Here is a 12,362-nt window from a genome sequence, read left to right as displayed (position 1 = left end):
TCCCCTCCCCTCTCCTCTCCTCCTCTCTGTCCCTGGAAATTCAATAAGTTTCAATGGGGCCCGAGGATTCTGAATTTTCAACAATCCTCATTTGCTTTGCAACTTCTATTCCCACATTATTAAAATGAGGCATATTTGGGAAACATGGACGCTGGCCCAGGCCTTTAATTCTGCAGTTAACGAAGCTAAAAAGAGAACGCAGTAGAGATCTAGGTTTCACATTTCATCAGTTGTTATGGTACATTATATCTCTTTTTCTAGATTTTTTAAATGAGTTAACTGCTCAGTTATATATTCTCATGATATTTTCTTAAGTTTATTGGGGTAACATTGGTTAATACAATTATATTATTTTCAAGTGTATATTATAGTTTGACATCTATATATTCTATTGTGTGATTACCACCCAGAGTCCAGTTTCCTTCAGCTACCATATATTTGATCCCCTTTACCCACTTCACCCTCCCCCAACCCCCTATATTTGACCCCCTTTACTCTGTCTACCTCTTCCCTCCTCCCCTACCCTCTACACTCTGGTAACCACTAGTCCATTGTCCATGTCCCTGAGTCTCGGTTTGTCCTGTTCATTTGTTGTTTTTAGGTTTATATCCCACATAGAAGTGATATCATGTGATTTTCAACTTTTTCAGTCTGGCTTATTTTGCTTAACATGATTATCTCGGGGGCCATCCACGTTGTAGCATATGGCAGTATTTCATCTCTTCTTATGACTGAGTAATATTCCATTGTATATATGTACTACAGTTTCTTTAGCCAACTTCTATCGTAAGACACTTCAGTTGCTTCCATGTCCTGGCCACTGTGAATAGTGCTGCTATGTCATGATGTTTTAATTACAATATTTTTGTTTAAGAAAAAGACATGTTAATTCTTATGTATGCAATTCATAATGGATAACAGACTTTAGCACTTCAAAAGTTCTGAGAAGTCCTAAATTAATCTATGAAACCTTGCTTTACCCAATATTTCTCAAACTTTTTTGATGACAAAAACTGTTTTTAATTGTCTGTTTATATATATAACTTATTATTCTAAGGAACTCGTATTTGAGGGAAGAATTTTTAGGAAATATTGGTCTAGACAATGCTTTTTCACAGGTAACTGTCAGCACTGTATATTCAACTCAAACATGGATGTGTTAGAAATTTTAAAACTTCAAAGTAAGAAGATTGGGATAAGCACGAGGTAAGAGTGGTGGGAAAGGAGTTGGTGCCTAATAGTTCAGGGAATGAAAACTTTAACTTTCTTCCCTCCTAGGTTCTTTGAATGGTCTAATAATTAAAATGACTTCACAGATTAACAGGAGAAAAATGAATTTTGTGACCCCCAAAAAATGAGATCCAAAGACAGGCAATTGAGGCTCAAAAGCCATATCCCCAGCTAAGGAGAAGTGATAGGGTTCTGGGGCTTCAAAGGGGAAAAAGACAATTTTCAGGAAGATGAGAAGAGTAAATGTTTGGTAAACAAATGTTTGCCTTGCCGTGAAGATAGGTCTTCTGATGAAAGGTTACCTATAGTATTAGCTCTCTCCTGGTACAGACCCTCTATCAATTTTTTTAGGCAGTTAAGGGGAAAGTAAACAGCTCTTCCTTCATCTGTTAGATCTTGATTGCTTTCAGCTCCAAATAATCTGCATGCCAAAGTGAAATATTTTGGAAGCACATATTCTTCCTCCCCTCAATAAGAGGTACACTTTACCTCCTGTTTTTAATGAAGTCCACTTAGATTTCTTTTCTAGCCATGGACCAAATATAGAACTCAGCTCAGCAGAAGTGGAGAAAATACTATTTACATTTCCTTTTCTCGTTTAAATGCCATCTATATTTCCTTTTCTGTTTTAAATCTGTTACAAGTACACCTGTATTTTGAAGCTTGCTCCTTCAGAATCACTTAGGTAGAAAGGGAAAAATGTGGACTGCGGGCTCATGGAGAAGAGAATTAAAACATGTCAGAATTTCTCTTCTGAGAGTACCATAGCTAAAGCTGCCCTTCTGCTGTATTTTAGTGGCTGTACAGCTGAGTACAGAGAACTTCTTTTTCTGTCCCTTGACCACAGTAATAGAAGAGAATAATGTAAAATTTTTCAATTATTGGTTTTAAGTAAGATATTTTAAGAGATTTTCTGTATATTTAACACATACACATCTTTGTTTCCCACCCATGAAAATATTAAATTAGCATTTTAAAATTTCTGAATTTACCTAGGAATACCAGGTGCTGTTGACGTTAAAACAAAAATTCTGAATTTAAGCATGAAATTTGAGAACTTATTAAAACCAGAAATATCTGTGTTATTTGTTCTGCATTCTATCTTTATTTCCATAGTTTGTAAAGAGTTAATTCCTTACTGATAGGAGTCCTTCCCCATCCTCAACCCTTGAGAATAAACCCAGAACACTGGTACATAACAATGCAAGGAATTTTCATTTACTACATGTGAAAATTAACCTACTAATAGTTGGGACATAATTATATTCAGTTGGCACCTAACATTCACTTTGTGTTCCAGAGAACTCTAAGAATAGACTTTGAAGTTTGCAGGGAAATATTTATTTTGGTATAGTTGCTCAGCAGAGGAAGGAAAAATCTTGATTAATCTATAAAGGTTAGGAGATCCTGCTTCTGCAACATTTTTAATTTCTCAAGCCTCTGAAGCTGTAGAAGGCAGCAGACATCAATAATATAATTTTCTTCCTTTGCTTTGGCTTAATGCTTAACCTGAGTAACCTGCCACAGCTTGATTCTGGTTCAACCAGTGAGCGTAATGAATCTATTTAAAAGTACTGGCATTGTTTGAAACAGTTATTCCCAACACTGTCTTAGAGAGAAAACTTTGTTATTTCAATGGGTTAACTCCTCATTTTGCACTATCACTCACATGAACTCAGTTTAATATGTCCTTTAGAATCAACTTGTCCCACTTTCCTGGAAAACAAATACACACACTACAAATGACATTTGAATATTACTCACTCCTCACCAGAACACACTGTCTCTGGACAAACGGTCTCCTTAAAGCTCTACTTGTCCTGCTTATCACAAGACTGGGAGGTTTGCTGGCAGTGATCCTTAAACTTCCAATAGTGCCATCCTCTTCTCTAAATATCAAATCCTACCCATTTCTGAAATCCATATCATCTGCCTGTAAATATGGCAAGCTTCTTAGTTGGTGTTGACCTCTCCAGTCCTTAAACGCTAAGATATTTGCTCTATTTTTGCATAACTAAACACTATGTTTCCATGCTGCTTTCAATCTTGGGTAGATGGAAATATGATAGGTATGTTAGTTGGTAGATACATAGATAAATACGTAGATACATATGTAGATGATAGATATTTGTGTGTATGTGTGTAATGAGTTTCTATCATCTTCCTAACTATGCCTTGAGAAATAAAATTGTAATATATTTTAAAATATGCTCCAAAGAAGGTAAAAAATATTTTTACAGTGTTTACTCATCAGTTGATAATCAGACTAAATAAAATGGCAAAGTCCCAGAGGCTGCTGTGGGAAGATATCTGGTAGACTATCCAAATGTTTTAAAGTAATATACAAAATTATAAATAGAGATTGTTTAAAAATAAATTCTCTCAGTTCTTTTTATTGTAATAAAAATCCATGTATTCTGAATGTTATTAATTTGATTAGAGTATTTCATATAGAAAGCTGCGTGAAAAACTGCAAGTTTTGTTCTCACTGGGATATGTTTGCATCTTGAAGGAGAAACTCATTAACTAGAACGAATCTTTTATTGATGAAAACATGGTCAAGGGAGGTGAAGGGAGAACAGGCGAAAGAAAAGGTATTTTTAAGAAGGAGTCCTTCTGGTCCTATCTGTATCCTCCCAAATTCCCTGCCACTTCACCTTCTCTGGTACCACCAGATCCCATTGCCATTATCATTCGCCTTTTTTCACCTTCAGAATGAGTTGGGGGCTCAGTAAAATAGGTTTCTCCTGAAAAAAGAGTATTTGTAGTGATTCTAAATACATTTATAAAAGTGGTGGGCTTCTGTGTTTACTGTAGATTGAACCATTTACAATGTTGTAAAAGAAAAGGAAAACTAAGAAAAGTACACACACCACAGGTGTCTATTTAAAATAGTAACATTTCAATAAACCTAGATTAAAAAAAAAAAACAATTCTTCTGTTTTTTATTAACTATTCAGAACTTCATGTTTTAAAGCTTAATGTAATACCTGCCTTCAACTAGAGATTTTCTTTCCTCTTACAAGGTCTTGAAATAGCTTCATTAAACCTTCAAGAAATTATGGTCTCTTTGGCAAAATTATTCTTCACAGAATAGCAGACTACATTTGCAATACCTTCAAGTAAAATCTAAAATGGCATTGCCATGAAGTAGAAATTAAAATAAATTTCATCCCTCTATCTTGAGAATCAGCCTGCACTTATTTCCATTCTAAGAAAAACAAAAAGTCAGGAATTAATAAAACTTTTAGAAAGGTATTAGTGGGAATTCTATCAAGATCTCTCCAGGTAGGTAAAAAATATTTTTATTCAACTCTTCAAATCTGATTCTAGTCTACACTTCAGTCATCATACAAGTAGGAACAATCTTCACTACACACACACACACACACACACACACTAAGTTTCATAATGTCGTATCTTGAGTTTAATTCTGCTGCATCTATCCTTAGGAGACATCACTAATCGTGTACCTATGACACATAAGACGCTCTCTATCTGTTATGCACAAACAGTGTAAAATGTGACTTCCTCTGGTGAGTCTAGGTAGGGAGACTCTTTATAATATATGACATAATTTGAAAATGTACTACAGAGCTGTGTATAAAAGGGTAACATGTATGGGTCAGACTGTATTTGCAATTAGCATTCAGATAAAGGTATATCTTTACGGTTAGGAGAAACTTCACGGGAATGAGAGGACTATGGGCCTTGAATGATGAACAACACTTGGAATAGTGGAGCAGGTGCAATAGACATGAAGATGAGACAACCAAGGCCCAGCAGGGGAACTGAGAAGGGAGTATGGAGAACAACACTGCTGTTCTCATGAAAGTCGTCTTTGTGACCCCACACTTTTTACTCCCCATGCAGAATTATCTTAGGTCCTTCTGAGTTTCCTCAGATGAATATCCCTTGAGAACTTATTCATCCTGTGAGTAAACATATAAATTTTATTTCTAATCAATAAATATTGAACAAGCAGCAAAATATGTATGTATCATTACTTGATTTTTGTTTAAATTGTGGAAGCTAGTTGCTCATTACATTGAGTTTTGAGTTGTGCTTTAGGTACTGATCATTTGCTTTCATTAATAAATAAATACACTTTCTTGGAATTTGCAAGAGTATATAAAGTTCATAAGCCGTCCATTTTCACCAGAAATCCAAGCTCCAGTAACATAAAACCTTTGATTGATGAATAAAGGTATCCTTTAGCTAATAAAATTATCATTAGTTTTAGAAGATAAATGATTTATATTCAATTTGCTAATAAATATAAGATATAAATTCAAGGTATTAAATGACCTTTTAAATAATTTTTAAAAAGACTTTTAGATCCTTATATTCCCTAGTCTTGTTAGAGGAAGTTAACATTTTCCAGTAATTGAGTCATCCCCACTTACCTAAATTTAGAATACAATATCTCTTTCCACTCCCTGGTGATTTCTGTGAACAGATTTGAAGCTTTCAAAATAAAAATTCCCCACATATTTCATTTGTATGAGTTCTGCCTCTTTCTCAAAAGCACCAGGAAAGCCCAGGGAGCTACAATGATTAATAACCTGTTCCAGAGTTTAACCTGCTGCATAAAATGTGCTGCATTCCACAGCATAAAAGAAATTCTCAAATAGGTCAGGAGCTCAAACTGCTTGAGGGCTTACCTTACACCAGAGGCAAGCAGGTTCGAAATTAAATTAGCACCAGATATTGCAATAACTTATGATTCAGTGGCTTCATATTGGACTGGAAGGTGGGGAACTACAATGTGTAATAAAGCCTTAAAAATCTAATTCATTCAGACTTACAAAATTTTGAATTTGAATTAACCAGATGAAGACCTGGTTCAAAAATAGTTTCATGTATTCTCTAAAGTGATTTTACATGAGGTGGAAATGGAGAATTTGCAAAATGAATTAAGGAAATATTTACCCTATGAGGGTAGAGACCAACAAAATATGTTCAGGAATTACTTTAGAAGAGTCATAGAATGATGTGTTAATTACAAATAATTTTTATTGTACTTAATTTTTTAAATAATAACAAGCAAATTAAATCTACAAGATATTCAACACTGAGGAAATACATAATGCCTCTGTGACTTTAAGGAGATCACTCACAGTTGCTTGCTGGACAATCTGTTGGCCCACATTTATTTCTAATAGTCTATAATACCATAATCCACATGGAAAAACCACCGAAGCTCCCAAAGCTGTAAAGAATGACTAAGTGGGAAGATTTGGGGTATTAATGGTAGATGAAGATAGTGTCTTACAGGAAAAGCCTGGATTTCTAGATCCAGGGAATAATTGGGAGCCTCAAAACAGTTATTCCAGGTATGTGAGCCCTACCTGTCTCTAGTCTCGTCCCTTTGTGCCTCCACCATACCTAGCCTACTTCAACTTAAATTCCATTTCCTCAAGAATGCCTTCCTTAACCACTTCCACCCTTACCAGACTAAGTTAAATTCACCAAGTTTTACTCTCAGAATGCTTCTTTTTATCATTTATTAAACATATCATAATTGTAATCAAATTTTCATTTGTGTTATGCCTGTCTTTTCCCACTAGTATGCACACTCAGCGAAGACAAAGGTGGTGTCTTTTTTGTTTCTCTTGGTTTTCCTAGTGTCTGATATGTTGTAGGTGCCTAATAAATGTCAGATGGATGGATAGATGGATGGATATATATTTACCTTTCCTAGAAAGAGTAGGCATATGTTTGAGGAGGCAAGTTGGAGCCGAAACCAAGTGAGTCAAAAGAGAATTTGTGCCTACCCGTGTGCTAGTGAGTCAATGAGAACTGACACCTGGCTTTGCAGTGGAGAAAGATTGGCTATTTTATTATGAATAGCAGTACCCAGGAGAACAGGAAGCTAATGCTCAAAAGCCCAAACCCCTCAATGGTTTATGGACAAACGGTGTTATATAGCAAAAATCATAAGTAATCATGAGTAAGTGGTTCAGGGCCATGGGCTGTATTGATTGGTCAGTTCTCATACAAGCTTTCAAAGTCTGATTTATTTAGCTTCTGGCAGCATCCCATCCAGGTCTCTGTGACTATGGCTAAGTGGTCCCTAATAGAAAGTGAGGTCTGTAAGACATCTTGGGATTATGAGTCAGTGAAGTTATCTTAAGAGCAAAAGGAAAAGAACAGAGCTATACATTTTATGCTTAACAGGCTACATTCTTTTCTTATCTTAAGCTGAGTATACCTCCTGAAACATGCTTTACAGGCAGGACTGCAGGCCTGTGGACATAACTACATTCCAGTGCAGTATGTCTCTTAAGAAGGGCTAATTTAATGACTTTAACTAAAAGCTAAATTCTGGTATATCTAGTCTGTAATGATTTGCTGTTAGTTTCAGAGCCAGATTTCTACCAAGCCCCTTGCTAAATTCTTTATGATATTTAGCTTTTAAGAGCTGAACAATATTTCATCCAGTAATAGAAAGAGACTGAAAATTAGGAAGTATTAGAACAAATACTTGTAGAGTTTATAAAATTTATAAAATTCACAAAAAAGTTTATAAAATTTTTGCTTCATATGTTCATTAGTATTATTCCCAGTGAAGACAGAAATGACAGGCTGCTTTTTTCAGGGCCTATCAACTGCGGGGAAAAAAAAAATCCAGTAAAAGTTCTTCCATTTAAAATTTTTCCTTCTCTAAATCCTACAGGGAAGACCCTGTTGACTTTTATTCTCAAGTCTGCTTGTCGGGGAAGATAGAACTAGAACTGGAAAAAGAGCCAAAGGAATAAGAATGTGGCTGGTGAGGCTGCCAGGCACCTTTGTACTCCACAGATCGTCTGTCTTGCCTTTGACTCTTGCTCACCCTGCTTCTTTACTCTCCAAAGGCGTATTAAATTCTGAACACTTGTGATGCCTGCAGGGCATTAGTCTCCTGCTGAGTGAGTCCAATCTAGGAGGTGAGAGCTCCCAACTCCAAGAAATATCATGGCAGGAAAATCAGATGTCAAGAATTATCATAAGCTCCTAAACTTTCAATATACTGCCTTTAATTGTTACCAAATCCTAGGGAAGAATTTTACACTTCTCTTTCACTCTTCTTTTCCTTCTCATTGTAGTTAGGAAATTTGCCTTTAAAAATAGTTTTAATAGGTGCTAGTGAATGACAAGGTTTATGTGGCTAGACTAAGCCTTAGATGTCTTATTTCCTAATTCCTGAGGTAAATAAAACATAAATGATGTTCAAGAGTATGTCTTCTACTCCCGACCAATGCACATTTTTATTGCTAAAATAAAAGCTATATTGCAGATGTGGGACTCAATGCATAATCACTTTCAATGTCTGAGAAGCTATGTTTCTACTAGAGGTAACAACAGGATCTTATTTTTCAGAGCTTCAGATTTGCAAATAGTCTCTGGAAAAGTATTTTTTCTTCAACTCATGAGGAAACGATACGTAATGTTATTTGCTATTATCATTTACTGTAGGTCATATGGAGGTTAACCTCTGTTTCATTGATTATTGCAAGATTAGTTGTATTTAAAGACATTTCAAAATGCATTAGTAAAATGTACTGATGAATCTATAATCTTAAAGATACAGAGAAAATGATATATAGCTTAGCAAAATGGAAGTAATTTAAAATGAACTGGTAAGAAAACCCTTCATTAGTTTAAGATTCATAACCTTTATTTTAAATATATATTACATTAAAGATAAAAAGGCTGCTATAAAAATCACCTCATTTCAGCATCTGTCTTCATAACAAGGTAAATGATAGTTTCAAGATAATGAGTTTTTCTGAATTACTGAATGTATTAAGGTGCTCTGAGTTATTCTTATCTAAGAGCAGTCCAGGCAAATATTAATATTTAGACACAGCCTCTGGTATAATGAATACATCCTGAAAGATTACCACTAGACGTTTGTTCTGTGTATAAAAGTCCAGTGTAATTTTGACCAGGAAGTTTAAGGACATTATTTCAGCAGGTTACATTGGGAAAGCTAAAGACTGATAGATTGAATTTCATTAATGGGCTTCAGACTCCTTTAATGAGATGCCAAGCTTCAGGGGCTTCATCCAAGTTCTAAATGTTCCGGACAAGGCTTGGCAATGTGCTTGCTGAAGGCACAGAGTGCCCCCACAAAAGGGTCTTCTCCAGTTACAATTTTCTGGGTTAATGTCTTCTAGGCTGAATTATCTCACCCAATGAATGCTGCCCTGGGAATTTCAGTGTTCATACAAACTAACAAACGTCCACCAGACAAGCACCAGCAATGCCCAGCTGCCTCTTTATCCCCCATGGGAAATTTTCTCAGTAAGAGCCTGGTAATTGTTTAGTGCAGCTGCTGCAGTTTCAAGGGTGCCAGCTCATCTGAGCCAACTGTATGCACACAGCCCATGACTCATGAGGCTGAGAAAGTACACATCAGGAGTGGGTGGGGGCCTTCAAGTACTCCATTTTAAGTTTGCCCTCTCCTTTGTCATCTATTTGGGAGAGAATATATAATGAAAGGCAGCTATTTAAGAGTTATAAATATCCCATATAGTTGAGAAATTCAGCTATGATCTAATAATCTCATTTGTATCAATAAGCACTTGCTGTATATCTCAATAGTCACCTATTAGCTGTACTGTATGTGTTACAACAGCTATATTGTAACACCTTTGGTTTCTTCCATATACCCAGATATGGATAAAGTGCTGGCTTAATATCCAGAGAGAGGGGTTATCTGGATGGAAGCTGGGAATGCAAGTCCCATTACCTGGCCTCATGTTCTGCTAGCTGGCATGGGTTTACTATTAGATCTTCCAATTTTATACTAGAACTGCCTAAAATATATTTTGTGAGGAAAGTAGACAAAAACATTATTATAAGGCAACTTGAATTCATCAAAGCTTTACTGTCAGTTAGAGGTAGTAATATTCTCCTGGAGAAATTCTCTTACATAACATTCTATACACAAATAATATCATTAAACAGTGTCAACCTGCCACATACATACCAAACATCTCTAGGGGTTTTTGGTATATATGATGGTAAGGGTGATAGTTCTTGATGTATTTGTTTTCTGCTGTTGAGGAACAAATTATTCCAAATCTTAGTGACTGCAAACAACAAGCATTTATTATCTCAGAGTTTCTGTGGGTCAGGGATCAAGGAGAGGCTTGGCTAGGAGGTTCTTGCTCAGGCCTTTCACAAGGCTGCGATAAGGTGACAGCCATGGCTGTGATAAGGTGACAGGCATGGCCACGGTTATCTCAAGGACAGACTGACGTGGGAATAGCTCATGAGAGATGCTGGTGGCTGGCCCCACAACATCCTCTTCTGAACTCACGTATGTGGGCCTTCACATGGGACTGCCTTGCACCATGGCAGCTGGCTTCCCCCAGGACAGCAATACAAAAGTGCATCCAAGACTGAAGCCGTGGTCTTCACATCTGCCATACTCTATCCATCAGTAGCAAGTCAATCAATCCACTCCACACTCAAGAGGAAGAAATTACACAGGGACACTGAATATCAGGAGGCAGAAATCATTGAGGCCATCATAGCAGCTGCATACCATGTTGAAGGACTATCTTAACTCAAGCCTCAGCACGTCTCTTTGAAATTATAACAACCACCTTTAATTAGTCTCAAAGCCTTATTTTGATCTCCTTTAATCAAAAAAAACCTTGCTATGGCAAAGCAGTCTTTAAAAACTGAAAATCTGATTATTTCATCTAACAACTGCTAATTGTCCTCAGGAGGAGTCTAAGCTTCTTAATTTGGCATACAAGACCCTTTATATACAGTGCATAAAGGCAATATTAGATATTGTTTAAGGTCATGGGCTCTAAAGTGAGGCTGCCTGGGTTTGCTCCTGGCTCCACAATTTATCAGTTTTATGACTTGGACAAGTTTATTAACCTCACAAAACTTTAATTTCTTCACTGAAACCTGAAACAATAATAATGCCTATTTTATAGGATTATTATAATAATTAAATAAAGTAATCATTGTGCAGCTCGTGGAACACTGTCTACCACATGTAAGACCTCAATAAAGGAGAGTTATTATAACTTCCCCAATTAATCTGGAGCCATTTCACAGCATATAGTGCAACTATATCAACCTACAGTGTGGAGGCCATTTTGACCTCTTACGAGACTATTTCCTTTGCCTGAATAGCCTTTCCACATTCTCTTTTATATGAAGAACTTACTTTTATGCTTAAATATTTAATTCAGGGAGTTCAATTTTCCTCTAGGAAACCTTCACACACACACACTTGCGTACGCATACAATTCTGTGTCAGGTGGCCCTTCTTGTACTTTCTCGGTTCGCATGCCTAATTCTATTATGATACCACACTGTATTGTCATTGTCCATTTATTTCTCCATGGCCTTAGTAAAATCTGAGCTCCTCAAGAGAAAGAATGACTTCATATTTCTGCATCGACAGAGCCTAGCTCAGTACCTGACAAACAGTAAGTTCCCAATGCATGTTGGTTGAATGATTTAATGAATGAATGATTTGAGAGATTTCTGATGTAGTCTCTTTCCTTCTCTATATCTTGATACAATTTCTCAACCCTACTTACTCACCACTTCATCCCCAGGTCCTAGTTCCATAAGGATATTTTAAGTATGGCTTTGAGGAGATGGCTGCCCAAACAAAAGTTGTTTAGATCAAAGAACATACTTCTCTTCACTTGCAGTTCTTGAGACATGATTTATAGAAAAGTCAATATTTCTTTCACTGAATTTCTGTTATTTGGGACTTTGGAGTCTACAACTTTATAGCTGCATGAGTTCACAAGTAAAACCCCTCATCCGGGCACTTAAAACTTCATACGATCTGCTCCTCAGACATTTTCATTCACACTGTTTCCATGCCCCCTTCTTCTTTGGTCCGCTCTCAAAAACATACACACACAAATACACACACACATACTGAAAACACACATAAGCATGCATATGCACACAAGCACACACATGCATCCAAATATATACACAGTAAACTAACTGCTTTGGATTCACTCTAGATGCTTGTTAAAATTCAGATTCTTGAGTCTCCTATAGACTCAGAGGGTTGAGAGCAGAAATTAGCCTTTAACAAGCTTCCTAAGTAATCCTCATAAATAAAAGAGCTTGAAGACTGCAGCCCTTGTCCT

General features: G+C 36.4%; 1 protein-coding gene across 1 annotated transcript in view; it reads left to right on the top strand.

Annotated features, from left to right (window-relative positions):
• Positions 1-12,362, top strand: part of KCNH7 (potassium voltage-gated channel subfamily H member 7) — a 404,901-nt gene that overhangs the window by 312,521 nt on the left and 80,018 nt on the right. The window lies entirely within an intron of this gene.

This window comes from Pteropus alecto, unplaced genomic scaffold, assembly GCF_000325575.1.
Source record: "Pteropus alecto unplaced genomic scaffold, ASM32557v1 scaffold3, whole genome shotgun sequence".
NCBI classification, from domain to species: Eukaryota; Metazoa; Chordata; class Mammalia; order Chiroptera; family Pteropodidae; genus Pteropus; species Pteropus alecto.
The sequence above is the reverse complement of the archived record's forward strand: the minus strand, read 5'-3'. Positions and strand labels throughout refer to the sequence as shown.